The sequence below is a fragment of the Protopterus annectens genome, chromosome 5.part0 (assembly GCF_019279795.1).
Source record: "Protopterus annectens isolate FY-2018-M chromosome 5.part0, PAN1.0, whole genome shotgun sequence".
Classification (NCBI taxonomy): domain Eukaryota; kingdom Metazoa; phylum Chordata; order Ceratodontiformes; family Protopteridae; genus Protopterus; species Protopterus annectens.
The window spans coordinates 621,239,096-621,263,093 of NC_056735.1; positions in this window are offsets into that span (position 1 = coordinate 621,239,096).

Here is a 23,998-nt window from a genome sequence, read left to right on the forward strand (position 1 = left end):
AAGTGCATCTCTCACAACTCTGAGTGAGGAGAGGGTTGTCGGTGTACATGAGGCAGTTGCTACATTTCCTCAGGATACCCAGGTTTACCAGGTTAATAGGAGAAAGCACAGGGAACTGACCTTTAGACATGCCTGGAGGGTAGGCATTAATAATAAGCACTGGAGCTGTTTCCTTGTAGAACGTGTAGTGCTGGTAGCACTTTTGTGTGCTACAATAATTGCTACAAGAAGTCTGGTATGGTAAAGTGCTAGACTAATAAGCTAGTAAAAGTGCAGGAGAGGCGAGAACTAGCAGATCTAAGGGAAAATTTGAAGAGCAGACTTTGGCACCTCTCAGAAGCTTACAAACAGTACTGGATACAGCAAACCTGTATCTGGACTAGACTAGTTACAGAAAAGGTGGGAAACAAGTGCAAATACGGGCTTTTAAACCAGAAAGTTGAAAGAGATGGAAAAACTGCCCAAACGGCCAATAAACTACACATTCTGGACCAGAAATCACTCCTCTTGTGGTATATAGGCTACCTAGTGCTTACCACTACCACTGATAAGCTAGAAGGCTTCCCCCCAACACAGAAAGACTTGGGGGCTCAGAAGCTTACAAACAGTCCTGGATACAGCAAATCTGTATCTGGACTAGACTAGTTACATGGAAGGCGGGCAAAGTGTAACTGTGGGCTTTTAGACCAGAAAGTTGAAAAAGATGGAAAAAACTGCCCAAACAGCCAATAAACTACAATTTATGGGCCAAAAATCTCTCCTCTGGTGGTAGAGGGGCCACCTAGTGCTTACCCCTCCCACTGACAAGCTAGAAGGCTTCCTTCCAATACAGAAAGGCTTGGGGGGCTCAGAAGCTTACAAACAGTCCTGGATACAGCAAATCTGTATCTGGACTAGACTAGTTATAGGAAAGGTTACAAACAGTCCTGAATACAGCAAATCTGTATCTGAACTAGACTAGTTATAGGAAAGTTGGGAAACAAGAGCAAATGTGGGCTTTTAAACTAGAAAGTTGAAAGAGATGGAAAAAACTGCCCAAACGGCCAATAAACTACAATTTCTGGGCCAGAAACCACTCCTCTTGTGGTAGATAGCCTACCTAGTGTTTACCACTCCCACTGATAAGCTAGAAGGCTTCCCTCAACACAGAACGGCCTGGGGGGGTGGCTCAGAAGCTTACAAACAGTCCTGGATACAGCAAATCTGTATCTCGACTAGACTAGTTACAGGAAAGGCAGGAAACAAGCTTAGAATTTTTTTTACAGAAAAGCAGCTAAAACAACACTAAAACAATTCAAGTGCAGTGCAAGCTAGCACATGAGTGTTAAAAATTAAAGCAAGTACAGTTTTAAATAAATGCAATTTATTCAAACTTTATTCTGAACTGAATTCAGTTATTGTTTTATTCAACTCTGAACAGTTCATCCAGGAAAAAAGAAGTAATTGCTCCCCTCTACTCGCCACTCATTAGACCCATTATAGAGTACAATGCCCCCTTTTGGTATGTACCTCACAAGACAGCTACAACAACTGGAAAGGCCACAGAAATACCTCACAAAGAGGATTACCGGCCTCAAACAGATGCCCTACACAGACCATCTCAAAAAACTCCAGCTTTACTCTGTCGCATATCGCCTACTCAGAGGTGATCTCTGCCTAACATACAAAGCTATGTCAAACCCAGAGTTGTTGGACATGCTTCACTTAAAGAAATCCCAATTCCCTCCGAGCTACACGCTCTAGGGACCTAAACCTTGTCACTACAATAAACAGAACATGCTGGAGGGATAGATTCCTGTCCCAGAGACTTCCCATACTCTGGAACAAACTACCTATCTATATCAAACAAAGCTCCTCATTAGCACTCTTCAAGAAAAATCTTGATGATTGGATGGGAAACAGTAAATTTACCCCGGAGATCACCTCTGTGGCTCTGCTCAACAGGAGCACAGGAAAATAATTTTCTTGGGTGGCAAAAGCCAGGGTACCTTTTTGGCTAGGCTTATCTAAACCCTAGGGCCAATAGCCTAGTTCCTACCTATGAACCTATAAAAAGTGCCAAAAAATATACTTATCAGCTGAGAAGCACACTCAGTCAGAACACAAGGAGATTCTAGCAAAGGTTTTTTTTTTTTGTTTTTTGTTTTTTTAGTAAAGTGGAAAGGGAGAAAGAAGAAACATAAGATAATTTAAGGTTAAGGCCTTCTCAAATGTTCGCTCTGTATTAGGTAGAATGAGCTAATGACACTAGACTGGGATAGAGCTGGGATAGAGCTGAACAGATGGGATGGGTAGGAGTGTCTGAAATAAAAATATGATCTCACTGTACTCAATTTAGTGAGCAAATGAGAAGGACCCAGGAGGAGTGTTCAAACACAAATTTACAGGACGGGTGAGCAATTCCAATGACACCAAGATTAATACCACAACAAGAACAGGGAGGATGGGTGGAAAACTAACTGCAATAAGAAAGAGAGACTGCAATATTCAGTGAAACAAATAAATAAACAGAAAAATAGAATGCAGTACTATCTTTAACACAATATTCAATGAAACAAATAAACAAACAGAAAAATGAAATGCAGTACTATCTTTAACACAGCAAGTTTGTATTTAACTCAGCTTGCATGTCAGATATTCAGCAGAAATAAATTCACAGATAAGTGACTAATACTTATAAGCACAGAGAAACCCTCTGGGCTAAGAGTTTAACACTGAATATCAATGAAGTGAAAACAATAACCCCACTAACTGCAGAGAGACAGACATACCAAATATTCAATGAAGCAAATAAACAGAAAAATAAAATGCAGTACTATCTTTAACACAATATTCAATGTTGATGTATACCCTTCTACAGGAACATAGCCCATGTGGAAGGTGTGTTGAAATGTGTCTTCAACCACATCAGGAATGTGTATGTGCCGAGTCATGCCACAGGCAATCTGTGATATTGTCACAGCCCATTGATTCTGTGTGATAGGCCTGGATGAAGTTAAGACAGTGTATACTGCCTATCTTGATCTGGCCTAGGGTTTTGACATAACCCCCCACTCAGGTATGATTCAGACACTCTCCCAGTTGGAGATTAACCTCCATGTCACTAGATGGGTAACTAATTGACTGACAGAATACATACTGTAAAAGTTGGTGAATTAACCTGTACCAGTAGAGCTGTCACCACTGGTGTACGCCAGGGATCTGTGCTTGGCTACTGTTTGGAATCTATTTCTCAACAGTTTAGGCTAAAGTATATGGCCTTTGGCTTACCAAGCATGCCAATTATTGCATATTGGGTGCAATCATTGAGTCTACCAATGATGATAGCAGATTATAGGAGGGGCCAACACAAACAAATGATTGGGGACAAAGCCACATGATCTAATAATAAATGTAGAAATGTGTCTTCATTTTGTCCTTCTAAAAAGTGGAATTCCATGCTAATGATAAAATTGGCATCAGTCCTGCTATGCTGAAGCTCTGTGATGCAAGCACTGGAAAAACATATAGATATCAATCTGAACTTCGACCACCAGGTATCCACAGTGGTATTGAAAGTCTATGTTGTGCACATCAGAAGTCACTCCATCATATTCAGATCTTAGGACTGTATGACAGCACTGTACATGAACCTCATCAGAACACTAACAGAGTATAATGCTCTCTTTTGCATGTACCTCACCAGACACATGCAGCAGCTGGTGAGACCAAGGGGGTTTCTCACCAAAAAAACACACGGCCGACATGCCATGCTGTATGTGGATAGACTGAAAGCCATGTCACTATAATCTGTATCATATAGGATGAGGTGACTTCTGTCTGGCCTCCAGGGAAATCTCTGACCCTGCCCTGGTGGGTATAGTGCATATCCACAAATCAGATATAGTTGATGACATCAGCAATGTCTCTTGAGGAGACTATGGTAATAACAGTGTACCACATGCTGGGGTAAAAGGCTCTCTGTAATGTCAAGCAAGAGCACAAACACACACACACACACACACACACACACACACACACACACACACACACACACACACACACACTCATTTGACTACAGTGAGAATAGAACCCCTTCCTATCTAAGTACACAGACTACAGAACTCTGTACTTTAAGCAAATGCCATGGCACAAGTCTGACTTTTATAAGACTGCAGGTCAGCTTATAGTGGATGACATCAGCAGGGCATGTTGGAGAGAAGATGTTGTATGGCCTGCATGAAACGGATGTGTGAGCATGTGCAAGTATCAAAATACTGTCAATCCATGGGACTGGAGGATACACACTTCTGCTCTTTTGGCTAGACACACACACACACACACACACACACACACACACACACACACACACACACACACACACACACACACAGTTTACTGCAGTGAGAACAGAACTCCTACCTATATAAATACACAGATTGCATAACTCAGTACTTTATGCAAGTGCCACAGTGCAAGTCTGACTTTTACAAGATTGCACATCAACTTATAGTTGATGACATCAGCAGGGCATGTTGGAGAGAAGATATTAGGAGGCCTGCATGAAATGGATGTCATAGACAGGAAATGGACAGTAAACAGCAGTAATACATAATAATATTTACTTTTCCATAGCACAGCAAGGAGCGAGTTTGTGCAACAGTTGGTAATGTGTTTGCACATGCAAGATACACATTTTCAATACTTTCCATGTTTGTGCATAGTTAAGCAGTGCACAAACGTGAGCCACACTGAAAAGTCTGAGAGTTAGTAGTGAGTCTATGAAACACACCTGCTGCTTAACTGACTCTGTGGCAGCAGGTGTAAATGCATTGGCACATTTCTTTTTGAGGTCAGATGATACCGGGTACAAGTGTATCCAATATTTTAAAGACTTTTAAATAAACAGTGATAATGCAATGACATGAATTCTTTATAGTACATGTGCTGCTGTGTGATGGCCTAGCACAGCAGGGTTAAGCAGCACTGTGCAGAGATAACCACAGCATTGTACCACCGCTCACCATTACTGCACATTGGTGCATGATGTGAGACTCTGTGCAAACATACAACCCAAAAACTGAAAGGATCCATTGCTTTTTCTGCTAGTTATGTGTGTTGTGTGATTCTATTTTTTGACCAGATTAAAGGTGTTAAAATGTGGTAGATAGGAAAGTGGTGAAATGGGAAGCAAGCAGGAAAAAGAACAAAGGGATAGCAAAACAGGAATGTGCAGGAGAGAAGTAGGAAAGAACCATAGCTATCTATTTCTTTAACAGTGTAAACTGAAAAAATGTGCAGAATATTAATTGAATTAACTGAATTTGTACTGTCACATCCACAAAGATGGGTGACAACAACGGACTCATGTTGTATATCCAATTGGACTGAATCAAGTGCATCAAGAAGGCACATGCAAAATGGAGAGCTATGTATGGGGCATTTTGTTTTTGGGACAGGTGCCCATTTTTTCTTTTAATTCAGTAAGAGATGACTGCTGGGCAAGGGATGTAGGTATGTCGGGTTTGGTATGCTTGGGTAGATGAAGGAAATGCAAACATACAACACATACAAGACAAGAGACATGGACGGTGATGGACACAAAAGGTTGGGGGACATAATGATTGGGGAGAGGGAGGGGACAATGCAAGCTCATAGACATCAAGTTTGGAAACAGTGAGAATCAAGTCCTCACCCACTGCACTATCATCACTGTCCCCTTACTCCAGTGGTGGCTGCAGTGCTTGTCATCTCCTTCCCCTACAGACCATGAGGGAGAGCAGCCTCTCTATCTGATGTAGGCATACACCAATGGTGTGCTGCATGACCATATGCAATATCCCTGGCAACTCCCTGCAGGTGAAGAAATCACCACCTCTGCCACTGCTCTGGAAGAGTACCACTGCACCATCTTCCAGGGCAGTACTACCTGAGGGCACAGGTATTGCAGGGGCAGCAGAAGCAGTGCTACCATGTTGGCTCCCAGACATGCTGGGTATTGGTGCTGGAGCCAGTGGAGTTGGGACAGGCTGATCCACTGGGGCTGGCCTACCTCGCTGGGCTGTATAGCATTTGGTGATGTGGCACACATGAATGACATGCAGACATTTTTAATGACACATGCTAGAAAATAAAAAAGAGAGAAGGGTTAGGGTTACAGAAAAAAAGAGATAAAATTAGTACCATCATATGTGACATACAATGCATTAATACACTTATACAACTCTTTTATCTGAAGTGTTACCTTTAAGTATACATCCTAACACATACACACTATACTATAGATTGCTGAAAGTAATCCTTAAAATGTGCATATATTGCACAAATGCATGTTCCAGTTATACAGACTGCAGTCTACAGCACCCTATTTGTGCCACTGGTATAGAGTTTTTGATTTAATATAAATATTATTGAAGAAATAACAGTATTGTATAGCTGTGAATTTTGGTATTTGAACCCACAACCTCTGACTCCACTCTAATACTGGACACTTACAATTCGTTTGTGCTAAGACTAACACCTGCATACTTGCTTTTATAGTTGGGATATGCATGCTGTATTCAATACAACTGTATAAATGACCAAAACAGCTGTCTTTAACTTTTAATGCTACAATTACACTTTTCTTCTGCTGCATACATACCACTTGCTTCCCTCAGTCTTTCCAATCGAGCAGCATGAGCCTGCCAATTGAACTCATGTTCAGTGGCAGCTGGGGAAAGAACAGAAAAGAACAGAACACATTATATATACCAGTCTTGCCCATGTTTACCTTTCTAAGTCTTAAAAGTACTCTCTTATTGTCATACTAACACAGCTGTGGGATGTCCACAGTCTCAAATTCTGGCAACCAATGGTTGAGAGTATCCTTTTTCTCCTGTGTAGTTCATTACAATGATACCTACATTGCTCTCCAGTACATGGGATACCAGTGGCACTGGATATAGCCTGGGCCAAACTATTTCACACTTCAGATTTGTACTGGGAGCCAGAATAGTCCCCTGCAGAAGCCTTTGGTTATGGTGCTTTACTATAGCCCAACAAATATCCTGAACTCCTGGGCACCTTACCTCTGTGCCCTTAACTTGGCACTTTCCTCTAGAATGACAGCCATGTCTACCAGTCAAACTAGTGCAATGGAAACTGATGTTTTCCTGCCAATTCCAGATATCATGTTTACTTTAGTGTGCAAACTCAACCAACAATGCCAACCGTGAATAAACAATGTTAAGTGGAGTGCAGCAGTGTCAAGCAGGGAGGAATGAAATAATTGAAACTGGAAGGTTAATCTGACACTTGGCCTTAGTTTGAGAGGTGTCTAGTGATGTAGATTGGGAATATATACTGGAAAATGGAAGGTAACTGCTAGATGAGTGAGGTTTGCAGGCATGCACTGGGGGTATAAATATAATGTCCTGAAACATTTGTTTTAAACCTTTATACACTGAGAAAATTGATTTTTACACTGGCATTCAAACGTAGGCATAAGGAACAAAACATTTTCTTCCAAAGAGCTGATTTTCCATCTTTGCCACAGAAGAAGTGCTGCTCAGGCATAGTCAGGAATCATACATAAATATAGGTGACAGTTTGAGCTGTTACACATGTATGTGTGTGACCTGAGAAGGTTATTGGATATCAATCCAGTTGTGTATGTGTCTTAAGTAATTGTGAAGGCCATGCAAGTCCAGATAGCAGAATTATACTTACAGAAATATAGTACACAGTATACCCTCAGTCATGCATCTGAAAACACAATAATGACATCTCATCCCTCATACACATAATTCATATCAGCTTCACTATCTAAAGTGATACAAGCAAGAATTAATATAATGTGAGGTGGAACAACAATAAAAGTGTGTGGAATAACCTGTATTAGAACCCAAAACCATGTGCATGGCAATTCTACACTTACACCTGTTGTCACAAGAATGTTGAAATAACACTTGTCTATTTTTCAGTTCATTGCTATAGACTGCACTGTCACAACAGTAAAAAAAAGTTTGCACACACTGTGCTAGAACTCAGAACCATCTGTATTCCAGCCCTAAACTTATACCTGCTGCCACAGGACTAGTTACATGAAATTCCCTAATTTACTAATGATTCTTAAGGTCTCTTTGTTACTTGCCATGCAATGCCACTCAGTGGGATTGTGCAGTGCCCAACAGAATTAATTGAATGCATCTGGTTTCAATTATTAACTTTCTGAGTTCTGTCTGCAGGGGTTCGATGGCTGCAGCTAACTACTGCTTAATGCCGCTAAGCACAGTTATGCAATGAAATAGAGAAATTGAAACAATGTTTTTAACTGTTTCCATTTTACAGACACCTTGTTTGTAGATGTTCATCAGGTGCTCTGTCTGCTTCCTGGGTGGGCCAGTAGTCCAGCTAGTGCACTGCCATACTTCAGTCAAACAAATTAAGCACAGCCAAACCTGACATTCATTTTCCTCCATTTCTCGTAATTGCACTAAGCGTCATATCACGCAAACACTCACCCCGCCCAGAAAAAAAAGAAAGAAAGAAAAAGAAAAAAATCGACAAGTAGTTTAAATGAGGAAAAGCAATCTATGACATACACACTAGAAAATGTAGGAACACATGAGAAATTTCTACACAGGTCTGGATTTGAACTCCCACTCCAATGAGCCTTCAGATCAAAGAAAAGGTGCCTTATCTCTCTTTGCCACACAAACATCTTTGCAGCAAGGGACTGAAATCATTCTGCATAAAACCAAATGTAATATCATCTACAGTAATATAAAACCATACAACTCTTATTTGTACATTTATTATTTTTGGATGTAGTGCACTATGTGATCACACAATCAGTTATGACTATTGCTTGCAAATATACAGTCCTACCTCTCTGTGTTTGTTCATCATTCTTCTCTAATTTGACCAGTAATCTGAGACATGTGGTCTGTAAGCCATTCTATATAATTGTCCTTAAAATCTGTGAGAATATTAAATGACAGTAATATCATATGCAGTTGCCAACAAATGAATTGGAGGCTGGATGTTAATGAACAGAACCTATGAATTATGTGCTGAATTTCTAACCTTACATATAACACTTTGTAAGTCTTACCTGACACGCCCAATGAATGTATGGTAGGCTGTAGTGCTTTTGTGTTTTCCTTCTTCCAACCAGTATCATTCACAGTTGCAATCCATTAAAAACAAACACTGAGGGAGTGCCTGCACTATGTTTACATCTGATACACAGAGCAAAGTATTTGGGATTCAGCAATTCTGATGAGTTCACACCTGATTTGCATTTTCACTGAGCTAAAAACCCTGAATCTGTACTATAAAAAGGCAACCATGTAGCTAGCAAAACTGAAAGTGAGGAGACTTATTTATCTGGAAACCACAGAAAAGGGGGGTGTGATGCCCCACCACTGACCCAGTAATCAAGGAGCCTCAATCCCCACCACTGGTTACAGTGGGGGACATACACACTGGGAGGATGACAAGTACACACACAGTAAAGTGCAAGTTTCCTTAAGAGCACACAGAGACCACAGTCAGTCTGGGTCTGCTTTTTCCCCTCTTTCTCCAGATCCCCTATAAGACTCCTCACTGACACAGCTACAGCTATAGAGTTGAGATTTCAGCTGAGTAGCCAAGTCAAGACCTCCACCACCCTCTCTGTCCAACCAGTGCTTTCTGTCCTTGCTCAAGTAGCTGATACACACTTTCTGAGATTTGATTTATATATGCATAAACACACGCACACCTGGAAAAGGCTGGCACAGGTTTACTAGCTATGCCCCCTTCTACCCAGACTATAAGGTAGTTTTTGTTGCCACAAGCAACTACTTATCAGCTACTTTTAGGCCCTTAGTAAAGGGTGCCCAATCTTACTCTGTAATGTTACTATTAATCCAAATGGTAGTTTGACCAAGAGCAAGGCTATTATGAGTGACCTGCACAGTGTCACCAAATAGATATGGAAGTACTCTAAGAGCTTAAATATGTCTCACAAATATCAGCCACAATGAAAAGTTTAAATATATTTAATAATAAATAATAGAAAGACAAGAACATAGTAAACAATCACAGTTACTTCAGAGTTCAAAATCGCAGAAAATATTTAAAATAACATTGCAGGTCAGTCTTAAATAAACAAAGAAAATATCTAAGCTATAGTTCACTATATTCCTAACTGTATCTAAGAGAAATTACCATTCCCTAGTTAACTTACATCCAGAGCCAGGCAAGACAGATGTGGTGAGTGGGTTTTCCAGCTGATGCTGTCAGGTCAAAGACAAAATACAAAATGCCTAATCTCTCTCTCAGAGAGTTCTTAAATGTATATCTCAAATATTGCTGCTGGGATACTTGCAGCATGACATCACTTCTTGTCATCTGACTATCCCAGGTAAAACCCCCCATTGCAGCTGGTAGCATTTAATATCTCTATGTGAAAATACATAAATAAGGACTTCTCTTAGATCTAAGGCAAATGATGGAAGTCTTAAAATAATTTATATTCCTCCACGTTTAAAGACAATACAAAAAACTTCTAGTTCTAGACACCATGTCTGCTACTGCACTGAGACTGAAATATAACATCTCTTTTGTTTATGGCCCAGCCATAAAGTAACTCAACCTCAACCATTCTTCTGAAGTTTCAGTCTTCCCTGATAAAATACATACATTGAAACAGTTACAATAGTGCATAAAAATATCTCTTCAATACACGTCCATACAATATGGCATACAGTTCTAATACATTTGTAACATAGGTAATTGCATCATGCTGATATTCACAAATGACACACAACCACTTACAAAATTCTAGACATCTGTCTGGCAGTATCTCCTTCTGTCACACTTCTATATAAATCATATTAATATTCACAAATATATAATTATTTACAAAATTCTAGGTAGCTAGGCTGACAATATTTCCTTTTGTGACAGGGGGTACTACTTTGGGCTATACCTCCACAGAGGATTACTGAACTTGAGAAACTATGCTTCCATTTTTTCAGCTACATGCTGCATATGCTGGAATGTAATTAAGAAGAATCAATAGCAAAGGCTTTTACACTTTTATCTGTATGCATTAGTTAGAAATGTACTGATACCATGGGCATGTTTGTCAGGGCATTTCACAGGTATACATGAATGGCAATACTTTACAATGGAATGTTCTGTGTTAAATTTGTAGACATGTTTCAGGGACAGTTCATTAGATAACACTTTTAGCATTTGTGTCATTTGCCTGTTCTTTTTTTGGGGGGAGCAAAGTTGCATTTCTTTTATGGCACAAACAAGGATATGTTGCTGTTGCTATTGTTACTCTCCTGTTTTTTTTTTTTTTTTTGTTGCATCCAGTCTCTTGTTCACAATTCATATCTCTAGACTGTTTTATGTTTCTCCAATGAATAATACTGAAATTCTACCTTCTCTGTTTTATCTGAGAACAGTTATTTTGTAGTTATGTGATACATATGTGTATTATCCTTCTTTTGTCTTTTAGAATACCTAGGACTATGCCACCCAGGTGTCTCATTCCTTGAAGACCACCCTTTACTGACACTGAAAATCAGGTCATTGTTTACGCTTTTGGGTAGCATGGTGCCTTCCTGCTTGAAAGTGAATGAGGAGATATGTCACACAGAATGCAGATTTGACAGCAGATTGTCAGCGATGTTAATGCCGTGGGTGGCCGCAGCAGGACTTATGAGCAGGTGAGCCATAGGGCCACTGACGTGATCTCATCTGCACGGAGAAGAGCAGCTGTAGTGGGCTGTGATTGGATGGATACAGGTGGGCCTGCTACAGGGCCACCACTAACAACAAATGAAGAGTTCCTGTCACTGTCAGGGATTCAGACAACTCCCAGGAAAGGGAAGAATAGCATGTCCTTGACATTGGTGCTACTGTTTCAGAGACAGCAAACATGACCCAGGAATAGCTTCTTGTATTTTAGTTATTGAATACAGTTATATAGTAAAACAATTTAAATCAATAGATTACTTCTGTTTCACAAGAATTTTTTTTTTTGAGGCAGGATTGAAGCATGTCCCAGGAAGGCTCTGTATCTCAATTGTTGAATAATACTGTAAATAGTAAAACAATTTAAATCAATACATTACTTCTATTTCACAAGAAATTTGTTTTTGGGGGGATTGAAGATTGCTACAGTTAATAACACATTCTGACTGAGTAGCTTAGGTTGGAGTTGTCATCCAAGTTCTTGTTGAAATTATAGTTAATGGACATATAAAGGATTAAAAGTATTACCCCTTGTGTTACTGCTAATTGTGATGTTATTGTCCTTACCTTTTATTTAATCTCTTCTAGGACTATCTGGTATGCAGAGGATACCCACATCTGCACATGGTAAGCCAAACATTTTTATGTCAGTACTGATGAGCAATTCAAATAAATATTTTAGTGTGTGATGTTGATGTCAGGATTATTATGTGTATTAGTGTACTATGTAATAGTGGCAGCACTGTTATTTTGTTAGCATATATTGGAGTATAGCACTTTAGGTATTCATTTTTCCTGTGTTTGTTGCTTATTATTACAACTGATCCTGACAGTGGAAGTGTAGGAATTCTACCACCTGATGTCAGAGTATCAGCAGACTCTGATGATGATGGTTGCCAAACACAGGCACAGTCGGGGGGTGCAAAGGTTGAACCTGACACTGTGGTTGACATACAGCCATTCCTGAAATTCCATTGGACACAGCCAGTATGCCTACACCAACCCATTGCAGTGAGCCCACAGACACTAGATAGGTGGAGGGCGAGACAATTGATCAGGGAAGTGTGGTTACTGCAGCTTCAGTGCCTGTTGACTCTGACCATAGTCAAAGTGTGGGCAAGATGCCACACAGGAGGGCTGTTAGGGGTGCTTGGAGGAGGCCTGCTGTCCATCCTCCACCTGATCCAGGTGTCTCTCCCTGTGCCACTCAATGTATGTTTAAGGCCATCATGGAGGCATAGGCACATTCCCATATGTGTTCCAGAGAAATGCTTTGGTTTGTAGATGTGGCACAGGCTGACATGCATGACTGCCTCCACCGTGTTGCTGATTCACTGGATCAGATGACTGAGATGTTGGAACAAGCGGTGTCTGTGACTGCATGTCTGCTGGGAGGGGGACGGCATCCTTGTGGGTTTAGGTATGCCAAATTATCTGCTGTTAGCCAACATAGCCATGCCTGATCACACTCCCATAGTGGCAGAGCTTCCAATGCTTCATCAGTGAGAGAGCTGTCCGTCCGCACCCAGATGTGGCAGGGCATGGGGTTGTGGTCCTGGGCATTCTCATGAGGGGAGCTAATCCAGCAGACATGAGTCACATTCAGGTAGCAGCAGTGCATCTGACTGTGGGCATGGATGTGCCAGTGCAACTCCTGGCAGAGCCAGTTCTTGTGGTTGGGGATGACAGCATTGAACTGCCACCTCTACCATGTATGGCTCACACCTGTCTCACATACCAAAATGTAGAGCTAGCACAGAGCTTGGCTGTGTTCATGCAAACACTCACACATCAAATTCACCTGGAGGACCCTTACAGACACATACACAACAGTTACATGGTTCAGCCATGTGTCTTAAAACTTATTTTGTCTCACTGGACATTTTTTGGTTTATCCAATTGTCTGCCTGCTTCTTTTTCTTACTGACACACTCACTGACCTTTTATGTCAGCCTATCCTTCCTGCCCCCCCCCCCCAACACCCTGTGCAAGTGATGATAACTTTGCCATTTCCCTGTTTTGTATCTTTTAGATTCATGGATATATAAGCTTTGTGCCTGATGCTCAGGGTACATAGCTGACTTAGTGCTTAGTGTATCTGCATTTGTGATGTTGAACTGGTAATTGTACCTTTGACTTATATTGGTCTTAGAAAGTTAGACAGTTGATCGCATCAACATTTTCCATCTTTATTGTTAATGATCTTGTGAGGCTTATGAAGTCTGAAACTGAAATGTGTATCATTACATTCAAGACTTCTCTCTTTAATGATTTTCCAGTACAAATGTGTGGTGCTAAACTGAGGGCATGCAGCGACCATCAGTACTTTTGACAGATATGCCTGCGTCAATCTCTGATGCCTGAGGCCTGTTAATGGACAAATCCCCCACCTTTTACTTACTCACACTACCAAGTAACAAAATCCAAGGATATGCCAGTCATTCATATTATTACACAATACACTCCAGGTTCAACACTAACCTTGTAAATCCATCAGTTGCAACAGTTTTAGTTCAGGGCTGACTCTGTCAGATGCAAGCAGTACACAGCCAATACATGGGGAGGTAAAGGTTATGAGAGTTGCATGACATTAATGTTACTATATGTATGTGTGTAGAAGGAAGGTTTTAGGTCCATAAGTGGTGAGTGAGCATGCTATGCATTGTGTCTTAGCAAATTCAAGGGCATTTTGAGCATGGCTATGTCAGCCTACACCCATAGCAGCTGCTGGTTTCCCTTCTGACTCCATCTGTGTACGGCAGTGATGATGTTGGCATTGGTGATGGGATGTGTGCTCCTTCCCCTTGTTGATCCTGTTGAAGCTGATGTTGTGTAGCGTGACACATACTGTGAATATTTCAGTACCTGTCCATGGATTGTACTGCAGGGCTCCCCCAGATGTATCTAGGCACCACAACTGCGATTTCAGCAGCCCAAAGACATGCTCTATGATATTTCTGTTTTGAGTGTATGCCTCATTGTGGTGTTCTTCAGTGGGTACGTGCACATTTCCATGGGTGCCAGCACCATAGAGCCAGAAGAGGTGGGAGCCCCCCCACACACTTTTACAGCTGTAAGACCTGTCAGGAAAAATGAATGAAGTGGAGTTTTCACTCTAATGTGGATTTGCGTGGGGAAGTTAAACTAACTAAACTAGCTGTTCTTGTTCTCTTATTGCTCTGTGTTGCAGGAGTTATGCTGCTGCTGTTCTATTGGTTCTGCCAGAGTCATTCTGGTAAGGAGAGTTTCGTTCTTTTATTTGCAGGAGTTATGCTGCTCCCTCGCACGTGTGTGTACATGTGTGTGTGTGTGTGTGTGTGTGTGTGTGTGTGTGTGTGTGTGTGTGTGTGTGTGTGTGTGTGTGTGTGTGTGTGTGTGTGTGTGTGTGTGTAAAATACCCTAGTTAGGTATACCTGGTGGTTAGTGTTACTCAGGCTCAAAAAAGAGCATAAATTCTCTACCCATACCATCACTTGTGATTCAGGGAGTTGAGTCCATAGCTCTCCACTGTCCAGATTTTCACAGAATATTTGGCTAATACTTTTGGTCTGTTCCTCTTAAAATTTGTGTTTTTCTGGCAAATCAGTGAGAACTGAATTCACAAAATAATGATAGCTCTTTAAGTTTCAGTCTTCCTATCTTTCAGGAAAAACATGGTAACACAAAACACTTTATTTTAGCAACTTTCTAAGATTATACAAGCAATATTTAAAATGTGTCCCTGGTTTTGGGGCTTTGCCCCCCTCAAATAAATTTCGTCTCTTTCCAAATTTCTTGTGTTGCGAAGTTGAGAGATTTAGTTGATCATCAAGTAGCTTTACTAGGAGCTGAGAGCTTCAGGGGAAAATAAGTTTAATGCTACTTATGCAAAGTTGTTTGCATTTTTAGTAGCGCAACAGGTAGGATACTTGCTTTTGATGCAGAAGACTGTGGGTTCTACTCCCACATTATGCAGATGGATCACTGATACTGCACTGTGTTGTACTTTAAAGGGAGTGGATGCTGCAGTCCTGAGAATGTCCTCCTTTGGAGGAGTTACCTAGTAACTATGAACCTGATATCGGTTTACTATCCATTCTCTATTGCAAAATTACTAGCTTATCATTTTTTAATGTGGCATAGGCAATTTATTCTTCAAGGGCAACAGGAACTTTATTTGTAGATGAAACGATGAAATATACAGTTGTTTGCTAGCAGCAGCCTCTTCATTAGTTCCAGATCTCTTTAATGTGGAATTATTTAGATGACTTACTTCTGCAGAGATTTTGCATATTTACTGATATTGGTGGCTGCGGTGGTGGTGCTGCAGTAGTGTTGTCGCCTCACAGTAAGACGTTGTCCTGTTCGATTCTCAGCTAAAGTGTCTTCTGTGTCGAGACATGCGTGAATGGGCGTACCTTCTTTGAAGGTTGCGCATCAGGGCTGGCAACTCGGTACGTAAAAATCTACTGCCAATCATTAGCGGACCGGAGTTCCGCTGTGGCGACCCCTAACCGGGAAAAGCCGAAAGATACAACAACTGATATTGATGGATTGTAATGACAGATGTCTGAGTGGCCTTTTATGGTTGAAATTTTCTGAAATGAGTTTTGTCATTATTGGTTCGTACATTTTGTTTCATTGCTCACTAGAAGACTGTTCCAAACTACAAATTTAAAACATATTCTAACAAGTGGTGCTGTATTATACAAGGAATATAATTTAATAGAATCAGGTTAATACAATCAGGAAGGTGAATCAAAGAATGTATACATGTATGCTTGCTCACAGGATGCAGGAGATCAAAATAGGGGAAGAGACCAGTCACCAGTGTATCCCCCTGGGCTCGGTGCTGAGAGTTTTTCTGTTTGGCATATACATCTCAAAAGTAAAAGGAAATCCCAAAGGGCTTTGGCCGACTAAGTTTGAGATGACTGCAAGCTAGGAGCAGTTATTGAATCCCCAAATGACTTAACCATCATGCAGGAAGATTTGTTCCAAACAATAACTGATGCCAGAATCATGAATTGAAACTAAACTCCAAGAAATACATTATCGTATCCTTTGGGAAGTCATCTACTCCAGAGAACTGCCAAATTGACAATGCACCCTAAGAACTGATCCAGTTGTTTGGCAATTGGAAACTTGTGTGTACAGTGACCTAACTTTTGACCAACATGCGCCCAGAGTCATCAGAAAGTCTTTTTATATTGCACAGCTTATAAATATATTGGTTGTGACTAGATCTAGAGATGTTATCGTCCCCCTTTACACAGCCCTCACTAGGTCAATCATTTTGTATAATGCCCACTTTGGCATGTATCTGTCCAGACCCTTGCAACAATTGGAATACCCACAGAAATACCTTACTAAAATGATAGAAGTCCTAAACAGTAGGTCTTGCATGGACCACCTCAAAGATTTATCACTATACTCAGTATCCTACAGAGTGCTTAGAGGTGACGTGGCTGGCATACAAGGCATCCTCTGATCTAATACAAATGGACCTACTGAACATCAGCAAGTCAAATGGCATCAGAAATACTCAGTCCAGGTATCTAAACTGAATGTTATGGAGAGATGGATATATATTCTGAACAGACTATCCATTCAAGTAAAACAAAGCTCATCCCTGTCCATATTCAAATGCAACTTGGATCTAAGGATGGGTAATAGAAAATGTACTCCAGGATTACCCCTCGTGTCATTAATTGATAGCGGAAGTTCCTAAATGCTCCATCCCTTACATGGGTCCGTCCCCTAAAATTATCTACAGTATGATCACATTTATTCTCACTAGGGCTAGTATACAGTTATCAGCCATGGGATAGGTAAGACCAATCAGGAAATATTAATTCAAGCACCAAAAGGGAAATTAGCTAAGCTTAAAATGTCCACCAAGTGAACCTATGTTGTGGTAGTAAATAATTTAAAAAAATTGCCCTTTTTACATTACTAAGTGCCCCTGTCACCCCCCCCCCCATCTTCATAGGTTCATAGGTTCATACTAGGCTATCTGCCCAAGGGCATTTACAAGCCTAGCCCATAGTTTTGTGGCTTACGCCACCCCCTTAGTATGGGGAAATATACCCATTATTTTGCTGTGCCTCTGTCGAGCAGTGACACTGAGGTAATCCCTGGGGTATATCTGCGATCTCCCATCCATTGGTCAAGATTTCTCTTGAACAAGGCCAGCGAGGTGCTCTGCCTCACATATACCGGGATTTTGTTCCACAGCATAGGGAGTTCCACAGCATCCGGCGCCTCTACACATTTCTGATGGATGTCATCAGCCATGGTAATGACCCTGTGGGATATCCCCCCAGCGAACTTCTGAAACAGTCTGGAGGTAAGCCAGATATTTGAGTCGTGGTAACTGCCAGGGTTGCAAGCACACACATTCAAGATGATTCCCTTGGCATTGCACATCACTTGAAAGTTAATAGATTGAAAGCCTTTTCTATTAATGTAAAGCCTTTTCTGTTCTCTGTGTGGTGCCTTAATTTCTACATGTGTGCAATCTATAGCACCCAGTGCTTCAGGGTAATGTGCTACAGGGTAGAACTCCTGCATACTTTTGGCCCTGTCCTCAGGAGAACAGGGTGGTCGCTGGCATGTTGGAGAATAGCATTCAAGAATTGATGGAGGATCCTGGATGCTGATGCCTGTGCCACCCCCAGTATGTCTCTGAAAAGTACCTGTAGCTAATATTCTAAGTGCTACACATACCTTTGTCTCCACTGGGATGGGTTCCCTTTGGTTTGTAATATTCTAAGTGCTACACATACCTTTGTCTCCACTGGGATGGGTTCCCTTTGGTTTGCCCTAGGTCTGAGTTGAGGACGATAGAGGTTGCAGAGTTCCTGTAGTGTGTCTGTATCCACCCTGTAGCACTTTACAATTTCCCAAAAATGTAGATTGTGATACGTTACCCAGGGCCTGAAAATAATTTTCCTTCTTGGCCTTGGTCTATTAGCAGCAGCAGAAGCATAGACTTCAGCCAGTTGCAAATACTCATGAATTAAAGCAACAGCAGCCCCTAACATTGTTTCTGTGTAGACTCCTTTCCATGGTTGTAGTCCCATAGGTTTTGTAATTTGCAGGAAAAACCAGTGCTGAATCTACACAGTTGCTTTATAGCTTTTTGAATAGCTCCTCCATCTTGGATTAGTTGATTAGCATACAATTCAGCTGCTTATGCTGTAATTTGCATGCCACGGTGTTTACCTTTTTTGTGCGGTGTGTAGAGCCGCTTACTGAATCCCAAATGGTATGCTACCATGTAGGCTTTATTGAATTTGGCTGAATGAATATTTTGCTTCCATATAATCTTCTGTGCATTTGGTTTAGATTTCAGTTTGGAAGAATTATCTAGCAACAAATTAACCTTTATAACCCCATGATTGCTGCACATCAATGGTATTAAAACTTGACATGAAGTAACAGTAAAATTTTTAGGAACATAAACAATGTATAGTATGTTCCTTTCCCTGGTAGTTTTTTTATTATAATCTGAAGCAATTGTTGTCCCTGAACAAACACTGTGAATAATTTCTTTATTAATGTTGTTGAATCAATATTATTCCATCTGGTTCTGGTAAATGTAAGTCCCCAGCCACTATTATTCTTCCATCTTGTGTTTCATGCAAGAAGTGAAGTTTGGAACAGATGAATTTGTCATGGGATGACCTTGGTATGAGCTTGGGAAGTAGGAAGATAGATAAGTTAGGTTTGTGTGGGTAGGGAGCAGCTAGGAAAGAGTTAATTAAGTTGGGAGCTGAGGGAGGAAGTGAGGTAAGGCTAAGGGGTGGGTCTTAGGCATTTTGAAGGGGAAGCTAGGGTGAGTTGAGGCGCTGGCAATGCAGGATTGCTGTTTTTCTTATTTGTATGTTTAAAAAAAAAAGAGAAGAGAAGAATACTGAATATAGTCATAGTTGAGGATCGAGGATACTTACATTACTAAATATAGCTATAGCTGAGGATTGAGGATTTTTTTTTCTCAAGCCTCCTAGGCTAAGTCAGGTTGGGAATTGAGGGAGGGAGCACTTAGTGTGTGTGTGTGTGTGGGGGGGGGGGGTAGGAGGACACATGAAAGGTACAATAAGTATAGGGATCATTAGGCTTACTGTTTTGATTTGAACTGTAGGTAATGGTTAGCTGTACTAAGAAGTTAGCTATTTGATGTTCTAACATTTTCTTTTCTTTAGGTGATAGTTTGGCTGCAGGTTGTGGTTATGCTGTTAAGATGTTCTTTATGGGTTGTTTTAACAACTTTTCTTCTGTTTCTCTAGGTATCATGGCTGAGGCATTGAGACAGAGGTGGTCCAGTATTGTGGCGCAGGCGGAGGACCTGTTCAAGGACATGTCTACAGAAGTTCCATCAACTAGTGCACAGGATCTGAAAACTCAATGGAATAGGCAGACGGTGCCTGCAACCTGGGGTCAAGAGTGAAGAGAGCCAGACAGTCAGCAACGGCAGAGGTGGCAACAGAGGTCGTGACGCTGGTTGTGACCCCTTCATCTTCTGCAGGTAATTCTTTATCAGGTCTGACAGGGAGTGAGGAGATAGCAACAGTTCCGGGGGGAAGCCAAGGTGCAGTGAAGGGGTACAAGGTGAGGTAGTGGGTAGGGGTTTAGAGGTGTTGATTAATTGTGTGAGGGGGTTTTTGATAATACACTATCATTGCTTGATGAGGAGTTGAGGTCTGACTTAGATGTGGTGGAGTCTGACTTTGAGTCACGGCCGGGGGATTGGTTGATGATGCAGGCCTTTCATCAGGAGGGGGCACCCATTATATTGACCCCCCCCCACATATCTCTTGGTGATGAAGGAGAAGATTTGGAAAGGGGAATTAGTTATTTTCGAATTGCTTGATGCTGATGGGGTTCAATGTTTGACAGAGGCAGAGTCGGCTAATGGGAAGGACCTTTTGGTGGCATTGGTGACCATAGGTCGCAGAAGGGTTAGGTAGGTTTCGGCCTCATTCATGGAATAATTGGGTCATTGGTTTTATATACTACATTGCGGTTTGGTTGGAGAGGGATGCTTCACTGGCTCTTCCACTTTTGGCCTATTGTTTTGACTATCAGGGAAGCACAGAGGTTGCGGCCAGGCTATGCATGGTTTTGGTATGATCAGAAGTTTAATAAGTGGAAGGCATTGAATAAATCCATGAGGTGGGAGGTCAGACACCCGGACATTTGGCTTTCTACTATGATGGACACTGGTGGATGGGGTAGTAGATTGTCTCAACCATCTGAGGAAGGTTCCGGGATATGTTGGGCTTTTAATGCAAGGAAGTGTTCTTGGGTAGGTTGTAAATTTTCCCATATTTGCTGTAAGTGTATGGAGGCTCATGCCATTACACAATGTGGGGGGGGGCCCTTGCTGGTGGTCAGCTGTCTTATTCTGTGGGTCCTAGAGGTTGGGTTGGTTCTCGCCTAGCATTGCTAGGTGGACGAGGCCAGGCTAATTTTCAGGGGCAAAGTGGGGGTCCTTTTGTGGAGTTAGGGGGCGACCAGTGGACTCATTCACCTATTAAGGTCCGGGTTTTGGAGTCATTCATGGCCCATTACCCATTGCCAGTTATGGCAGGGGAATTGACTGAGGGTTTTTCAATGGGTTTTTCAATTAAGTCCACGTTGGTGGGGGACAGTATGGTGAGTCAAAATTTGAAGTCTGTAAGACGGAGAGAGAGGATTTTGCAGGAGTTGATTGACAAGGAGTGTCAGGCAGGGAGATTGTTGGGCCCATTTAGTTGTCCCCCATTTTCTAACTTTAAAGTGTCACCGTTAGATTTGGTTCCTAAGAAAAAGCAGGGTGAATTTCATTTAATTCATCATTTGTCATACCCTGTGGGTAAGTCTGTGAATGACTTCATACTCAGTGCAGAGGTTAAGGTCATGTATTCATCTTTGGATGATGTGGTCCAAATTATCAGGAGTTTTGAGGATCCCTGGTTAGTTAAAGTAGATATTGAGTCGGCTTTTCATTTGTTGCCTGTGCGGGAGGAGGATTGGTCTTTGTTAGGCATGGTGGTTGGGGATAAATTTTATTTTGACACTGCTATGCCTATGGGATGTGCATTGGTGTGTTCCACATTTGAAAAGTTTAGCTGAGCACTCCATTGGATTTGGCAGCAGAGGGTGGAGGATCAGCAAGCAGTTCACTATTTAGATGATTTTTTGTTGGTGGGTGATGATCGAGATAAGACGTAGGCAGCTCTGCGTGAGTTTGTGGGGATGTGTGAGTCCCTTGGAGTTCCTTTGGCTAAGCATAAGTTAGAGGGCCTTGCGGAGGTGTTGGACATTTTAGGCTTGACAGTAGATGCAGGACAAGGTTTGTTTTGTTTACCGCAGGACAAGGGGGTTCGACTGCAGGAGAAAATCTGCTGGGTGAAGTCCAAGTCCAAGGTTCGGGTGCGAGAGGTTATGGAATTGTTGGGTTTGATGAATTTTGCTTGTAGGGCTGTGCATCCGGGGCCCACATTTTGCCAATCTGTAACATTTCTTTTGAAAGGAGGGAAGAGTAAGCACCACAGAGTGTGGGTCACTAAGCTAGTGTGAGAGGGTTTACAGTTGTGGATGAAATTTTTGGAGCAGTTTAATTAGATTTCATTCTGGCAGTCGGACTGGGTGGAGCAATGGGAACTGCAGTTGTTTACTGATGCAGCTGGGTGGCTGGGCATGGGAGCTTACTTTGCAGGCCAATGGTTTTCGGCCCTTGGCTGGAGCATTGGTCAGAAGAGTGGAAATGGGATGTTGCCTCTTTGGAGTTGATGCCTATTTGGGCAGCTTTGGTGGTTTGGCAGGATCGTTTAAAAGGTAGGAGGGTGTTTTTTTATTTGGATAATACTGCGCTGGTGAGAGTGTTGCAGGTTAAGATGGCTAAATCTCCTTGTTTGTTACTTGTTCTCAGGAAACTGATATTGCAAAGTTTGATGATTAACTTTTCCTTCACAGCATTGTATGTGCCTGGGGTTAAAAATGAGATAGCTGATAGCTTGTCTTGTTTTCAGTTTTGCAGGTTTCAGCAGGTGGCCCCAACAGCGGGATTGCATTCGGCAGTCATTCCGGAAGACATTTGGCAAATTGGTCCATAGTAATTGGCAGACTGGTGCAGCAGTCATGGATGGTGTCTATGAGAAGAGCTTACGGTAGGGCATTATTTGATTATGACCAGTTCTTGAGGCATTTACCAGATGAGGAGTGTGAATGGTCAGAGGTTTTGTTGTTGCGTTACTTGGCCATGTTTAGGGAACAGGGAAGGGCAGTTAGGATGGTGAGGGTGGTGTTGGCAGCTATTGTTGGTTTCACTCATTTGGCTGGATTACAGGATTGAACTAGGTCCTAGGTGGTGAGTCGAGTATTAAAGAGTTAGGGCAGAGTTGAAGGTGGGGTCATAGATAGGAGCTGGTCGATGATGAAGGAGATCTTAAGCAGGTTGCTACGGGGTTTAGGTAAGGTGTGTGGATCCTTGGAGGAGTATGTGGTGATGGTTAGTGTGTGGATGTATTGTGGGGCGTTTAAAGTGTCTGAGTTATTGGGTTCATAGTATGGGAAGATGGGTTGATGTTGCCTAGAGCAGTGCACATTCGGCTGCTGTCTTCAAAGACATATCAGGAGGGACATGGGGCCCTGATGGTATTGGAAGAGGCTGAGTTACATTGGAGATTTCCTATGGTGTGGGGAAAGAGATTGTGGGTGGTTCAGAGGGGTAGAGTGCAAGGTTACTTTTTACTTCAGTAGGTAGTAAAAGCTTGATGGGTGTGCAATTGAATGTGATTATGAGAAGGGCTATTTGTAGTGTTGGTTTAGAAGGGGATAAGTTTTCTTTTCATTCTTTTAGGATGGGTAGGACATCGGACTTAGCGAAGGAAGGAAGTTCTATAGAAGTCGTCAAGAGGGTGGGAAGGTGGTATTCCAATGCCTTTTTGTCTTATATTAATTAGCTTTGTGGCAGGCTTTGTTTACATTTTTTTTAGGTAGTAGAAGGATCATCATCTTGGGTCATTCTTTCATCTTTTGGGCAGTAAGGCATGCAGCAATTAGACACAACAGAATGAATTTGGGGCTGGACCGTTTTGATGGATGGTCATCTGGCACGGTGTTAGAGGGTTGATGTGGAGCAGGATATTGCAGGTATTTATTGGGTTACAGAGTCAGTGGGGGTTGCTGCAGCTTTTGTTGATTCATTTAGGGGGGAATGATTTAGGTAGGGTTCCGAAAAGGCAGTTGGTTTATCACATTTGTGAGGATGTGTTAGCACTGAGGAGGATGTATCCGCCCTTGGTTTTAATAT